We start from the raw sequence: 6560 nt of genomic DNA, 5'->3' as shown, positions 1-6560 counted from the left end.
ACACAAGCATGCACACACACACACACACACACATGCAAACACACTCTCTCAAACACACACACACACACACACACACACACATACAATCTCAAACAGACTTACAGTAAACAGTGAAAGGCCATTAAGATAAAGAGGCAGTGTTGGGTTGCTCGAAATGTGTATTTCTATAATCTGATGTATTGCACCATGCCTGGTATTGGACTATACTCTCCTGTACTCCAAAAAGGCCCAGTAAAGTATAATAGCCTATAGTATAGTATATTTCAGCAATCTGGCAGCAGCAATGAGATCAAAGCCACCGTCACAAAGAAGAGATCTGAAAGTGTCTCATTTGTTTACAGGAGAAGCTCAGGTCAGTCAAAAGCAAACGATCACTGCATCTGCATGACATGGATTAAAAAAAGGTAATTCCAGAAAACAAGAACTTGTCAAGATGAAACAAAACCAGATATGTGTTCTCTAAATTTGCATACACAAACATACACAATCATACACACTCAGGTAAAGAACGTCCAACAATGTGAAAGTAATGCAAGTCTGGAGCCATATGTCAGTTGAAATTATGATCTGATTTGGTAAGGTAGGTAGGTACACAAACACACAAATACACACATACACACACACACAGATACGCCATACATGCAGACACACAGACACACGCACGCACACAAAAATATAAAGTCATAGCCACAGTGTTGTGTGGTGAAATGTGCAGTGCAACCCACTTTCTGCACAACGAAATTCTTAAGACAAGAATCTGGTCTCGTTGATCAGCTGCAGAACTCACACTCAAGGGCAACAATGGATCACAAACCTGCCTGATGAGCATGAATCACAGCCACTAAGCCTCCATCACCCTCTCTCTCCCTCTCCCTCTCTCTCTCTCTCTCTCTCTCTCTCTCTCTCTCTCTCTCTCTCTCTCTCTCTCTCTCTCTCTCTCTCTCTCTCTCTCTCTCTCTCATTATCTCCAGGATGTCATCACTCCTGTCTATTCCCCTCCAGACGGCTTCTCTTCTTCGGTGGTGCTCTCACGTCCATGGCCTCCTCAACTGACCCAGTCATCCCTTCCTCTCTGAAATATTGATGATCATCCTCCCATCCTGTCCATCTATCTATCTATATGTATATGTATCTATGCAGCTATGTATATTTCTCTGTCTATCTATAGATATATCCATCCATCCATCCATCTAGCTATGTCAGATATCCATCTATCAATCTACCGAATTATATACATATATATCTGTATTTCTATCTATCTATCTATCTATCTATCTATCTATCTATCTATCTATCTATCTATCTATCTATCTATCTATCTATCTATCTATCTATCTATCTATCTATCTATCCGTCAGTTCATCCATCCACACATCTATTCATCTGTATTATAGGATTATGGGTATGAGATTTGAATTATATTTGAATTAAAAATTAACACGTGTCTAGTCTCCTTTGTTTGTGTGCGTGCTTTTGTGTGTGCGTGTGTGTATGTTTGTGTGTTTGTGTGTGTGTGCACGATTGTGCGTGTGTTCTTGTGCGTGTGTGGTATGTGCTTGTGCGTGCTCTGAAAAGGACAACCTGAGTCACATCTCCATCCACTTGATGGAGGCCTATAAAACGGGCCCATATACACTCCGATACATCTGGCAGGACGCTAAAGACATGACGCCGTGTGATTGACAGCACGCACGGCGGCACACATCACAGGAGACAAGCTCTCCACTGCTGATCCACGACACGACCAGGAAGCGTAACGGTTCCAATAAGCTACCGTGTTATTTATCGTGTGCCGAGCTGTGTGCGCGTGCGCGTGTACGTGCGCTTGCGTAAAACCTGCGTGTCGCATGCGAGAGTATGTGAGAGGGCAAGAAAGGAGAGGAAATGAAAGAAAAAGGCGAGAGAAAACAGAAGAGGGAATAAGCTGTAAGGAACAAGGAGGGAGAGGGAGGGGGTGGCGGTCGCATTGGCTATATCAATATCTTACCGTCAGTCCTCTGGTTTCCCTCCTCCTCCTCCTCCTCCTCCTCCTCCTCCTCCTCCACCTCCTCCTCCTCCTCCTCCTCCTCCTCCTCCTCCTCCTCCTCGCCGCTCACTGCGTCTCCCGCATCCCGTGTCTGTATGTCCGCGCCCTCCCGCTGCCTCTATAGTTTCCCCAACCGCTCGCCCACCTCTCTCCCCGGCCGCACCGCCTCGCTCTCGAGGCGTGAAATCAACGAGTCAACGGAGGGGAGGATGCGGCTGGTGCTCGGGCGACACTAACTACGTCAAGTCGGTCAATAGATTCAGTCATAGGCATTCAACAACTGGGCGTCCTTCCCCCTAACGACACGCGACACACTCGACATGTAACATCCTCCCGCTGTCCTCTCCGGGCTCGATGGCTTCCCCCGGTGGTGCTGTAGCGCCGTGCGTCACGTCAGAACCATCACTCCCATGGGTTTCGTGCCCATGGAAGATGCGGGGAATATACAGGCCTATAGTTTCCGATAGATTGAGAGAGGGCAAAAAAAATTACGCTCGCGGGATGTGAAATATTTTAGCAGACATACCTCATATCTGATTCGGCCCCCGTGGTTGTTTTTCGTTAACCGAATTAAGCCCGTTTAGTATTCGTCATTGTGTTCCGTGTCGTTCAATTACATCCCTTAATGGAAGAAAAAATAACGTCGACGAAGATTCGACGTTGACAATTCGTGACAAATTGAGGCGATGTCCTCGAGGTGGTCCTTGCGATGCGATAGCACTAGCGTAGGCAGGAGTCATTTGAGGAAATGGTCAAAATTAAAACGCATCTGGGCGACCGACTGAGCAAGAGGTTTCCCGCTCATGGCCTCGCCTAGTATCCGTCGTTCTGTCTCTTCTATTTGCGCTATCTCTTTCCGTGAGTTCGCTTGTTGCGCGTGCCGCGCTCGGGAACGCGCAATATGTGTGTTTCTGTACTGATGTGTGTGCGCGCGTGTGCACTAGTTCCTATCGAGTGTTCTTGAGAGAGGGAAAGAGGGGTGAGGGAGAGAGGCGCGTAGAGAGGGGAGGGGGGAGGGGGTGGGGGGAAAGGAGAGAGGGAGCGAGAGAGCGAGAGAGAGGGAGAGCGGGAGATAGGCTAAGATCATATAGAAAAAGGAGGCAGGATTGCATAATTTTGTTTTTAAATATTGAATCGTATCACATCCTTCAATGGTTTGTAATGAGAAATGGAAAGAGCCGAATTGATGCTTTTGCAGGCCAGCCTCTTTTAAACGCCATCAACCGTTTTAAGCTTATAAATTGTCTACTATCAACAGCTTGGATGAAGCCAGAGTCACCTAGAGTGTCTGTTTTATAAGTAAGAACATGGCTATTAGGCCTGTATTCAACATCTACTGCAACATCACTCATACTCATTAGTCCAGTATTGTGGCCAACGATACCAGTGCCTCTCCCCTAGTCTCATTCGTTCATGTTAAATTGATCAAGCTTTACTCAAGAAACCAAAGGTCATTGCATTCCTGGCAATATTTGCCATAAGAAAAACAACCATGATTGCTATATCATGGAGGTCTGTCTATATGTGAATTCTACTGGAGCCAGAGAGCTTAGAAGACTATGACTATGCAGCACACTCCCAGTATTCTTGTCGTTCACAAGGCACTATGTCTATAATCATCCTAATGATCGAAAGGATGACCCTGAATCAGCAGCACAAAGGCCTCCTCAACCTGTTGTGAGCACCATTAATGATTGTTTGAACACGGTTGTTATTATATTTGTACGGATGGAATCCTAATGCGATTTTTTTGGTGGATTGTCTTTGTCCAAATTCACGGCGCATTGTTCCTGCCTTATTAGCAGGTGGGAGGGGAGCTCCATATTCACAAGCTAGCACACTGTTTAAGAAACAACAGGCAAAAGGCGATTGCCGATTTAGTAGCAAATCTTAATTTTAGAAGTCATATTTTCGCAGTTTTAATGAAAGTATTAGTGTGGCCTTGTGTAAACAGTGGAACTCAAGGATATATGTTTCATCCACTGTACACACTTGCCAAAATATCATGGCCATGTTCCATTGTTACTGAGCATTGCAGCAGTTGGCAGTGTTTAGGAACTTAAAAGGCGGTCCATTACTGCACATTTAATAATTTATTATGCCTGATATCCCCTTTTGGCAGATTCAGTAAGAATTCACAAGCCTAAATTAACTTGAATTATTTAATGAATTAAACATAATTTAAACAGGACAACTTTATGGTGAATCATAATAATCAGTTCAAAGGGTCTTTCCAGAAGCACTCCTTTGATACATTGCCTTTGGAAACAGCATTTATAACCCCCTTGAGGAGCAGCTTTTCTTTCCGTCAACCTCATGGTGTCCCCTCTCCTTCACCCTCGTTTTCATGCTGCAGTCCTTTCTTTCCCTAAACCCTCACCGTCTTCATCACCTCCACTCCAGCCCTCCCCTACGTCTCCTTCATCGCCCTCCACCTTGTACTTGAGTCACGGGCTCACTGAAGCCTCTCATGGATTTTTGCGTCAAAGTCCTCGTTCATCAGGAGGTTCCCGTCGCTCAGCGCGGCGGCCCCCCTGCCAGTTGCGGTAGCACTGCGGGGCCCGGGCTGCAGATCTCCTCCACTGCATTCGGGGAGAGGGCTTGAGCCGTCTGGCCGCCGCAGCAAACACAAACGTGGGCTTCTCTTCTACATCAAACACGGCCTCCAGCTCCCTACAGGGGAATGGAAAAGGCATAGAGAATGCTAACACATCCGAAGGCATATTCTTAACCTTGGCTTTGCGTATCCCCTAGGGTTTGTTTTAGTCATTAGTAAATGTGATAATTTTTCCGATCCGCCTCTAGCGAGTCCTCTCAATGATGGACCAATTGCAGGAATAAAGTTCTTCCAACTGAAGTTTATGGAGGTACACAGCTCTAAATTGTCATGCAGTGATGCAAATAGATAGTTATGCATAAAGCTTGTTATGCAGACAGTTATGTAGTAGGTAGTTGTGCAGTTGTGCAGTTAGCTAGTGACAGTGAGTTATGCAAACAGCTAGTCGTGCAGGTAGCTAGTTATGAAGCACAGTGATGCAGATATGAGGTAGCTATTTATGCAGTCCGCTTGTTATGAATTGGCTGTTGTACATATGGTTAATTATGAAGGAAAAAGTTATGAAGTAGCTAGTTATGCAGTCAACTTCTCGTGCAGACAGTTACTGTATGTAGACAGCTAGTGGTGCAGAATGCTTGTTGTGCAGATAGCTAGGGGTTCAGATTTAAGTTGTGCACAATGCTTGTTTTGCAGATAGCTAGTGGTTCAGATTTAAGTTGTGCGGAAGCTATTTGTGCAGACAGCTAGTTATGCAGATAGCTAGTTGTGCAGACAGCTAGTTATCTGGAAAGCTGTTTATGCATAAAACTAGTAATGCAGATAGTTATGTAGCAGGTAGTCAGTTAGCTAATTATGCAGACAGCAAGTTATGCAAACAGATAGTCGTGCAAACAGCTAGTAATGGGGGTAGCTAGTTATGCAGTCAACTAGTAGAAACAACTAGATGCCGATAAATAGCTATACAGTAGCTAGTTATGCAGTCAACTAATTGGGCATACAGTTATTCAGACAGCTTGTTGTACAGATAGGTAGTTGTAAAGACAGCTAGTTGTGCAGACAGCTAATTGTGCAGATAGCTAATTATGTACAGTTGTGCAGAAAGCTGGTTGGGCAGAGAGCTAGTTGTGCAGACAGCTAATTGTGTTGATAGATAGTTGTGTAGACAGCTAGTTGTGCAGACACTGTGCAGACAGCTAGTTGCGCAGACAGCTAGTCGTGCCAAACAGGGACTTTATATGTCCTGTAGGGGGCCTCGTAGGCTAGGTACAGACAATTATTTGGCAGCACTTTAAGAAAGCTTTGCTGCTGTTCTTCCGACTGGTTCGAAAATACAAATCGAGTGTGCGTTTGTTTGTATGTATGTTTGTGTGTGTGTGTGTGTGTGTGTGTGTGTGTGTGTGTGTGTGTGTGTGTGTGTGTGTGTGTGTGTGTGTGTGTGTGTGTGTGTGTGTGTGTGTGTGTGTGTGTGTGTGTGTGTGTGCGTGTGCGTGTGTGTGCACGTGGATGTGTGTGTTTCTTTTTTACCTGATGTTGAAAAGAAGTATACTGGGCAGAGCGCCCTGCACAGAATTCATCTGTCAGATGTTTCTGAAATATTTAAGTAACAGAACACACTGTGGTGGTTTTCACCTGCAGCAGATGCAGAGAATAGCATACGTATGTGGTTCTGTAGGAGCAGGACAATCTCCCTTTCTGTGTCCAGTTCATCCTGGTCCCCTTTCACTAGAATGAGAACCATGGAACACGTCCACCATGTCTGAGGGGCTTGAGTTTGGGGGTTTCATTTACAAAAAGTAATGGGGAATGTTTGTAGTGTACACATACCAACCACTTCTTGCAAATGAGGCTGATGAAGAAATGGAATGAAATAACATGTCATTTTTTTTTTACATTGGAATTATATAATCTCTTTTTTCAGCAAGATAATTCACAAAGAAAATATTCTCACCTTTAGGATGCAGTCAATCGTTCACTTCC

General features: G+C 44.9%; 1 protein-coding gene across 7 annotated transcripts in view; it reads right to left on the bottom strand.

Annotated features, from left to right (window-relative positions):
• Positions 1 to 2982, bottom strand: part of LOC132453525 (adhesion G protein-coupled receptor L1-like) — a 12650-nt gene extending 9668 nt beyond the window's left edge. Inside the window, exons 1-2 of one of the 7 annotated variants that reach the window (XM_060046433.1) lie at positions 2046 to 2982; positions 1988 to 2015 (exon numbers count right to left, since the gene is read on the bottom strand). The gene's annotated coding sequence lies outside the window, so the exon portion shown is untranslated. Of the gene's footprint in view, positions 1 to 1987 lie in introns of all 7 variants that reach the window. The other 6 variants (XM_060046432.1, XM_060046436.1, XM_060046435.1 and 3 more) reach the window with 6 other exon arrangements.
• Positions 2983 to 6560: the final 3578 nt, after the last annotated feature.

This window comes from Gadus macrocephalus, chromosome 3 (assembly GCF_031168955.1).
Source record: "Gadus macrocephalus chromosome 3, ASM3116895v1".
NCBI lineage: Eukaryota > Metazoa > Chordata > Actinopteri > Gadiformes > Gadidae > Gadus > Gadus macrocephalus.
Note: the sequence above shows the minus strand (reverse complement) of the source record. Positions and strands in the feature narration are given on the sequence as shown.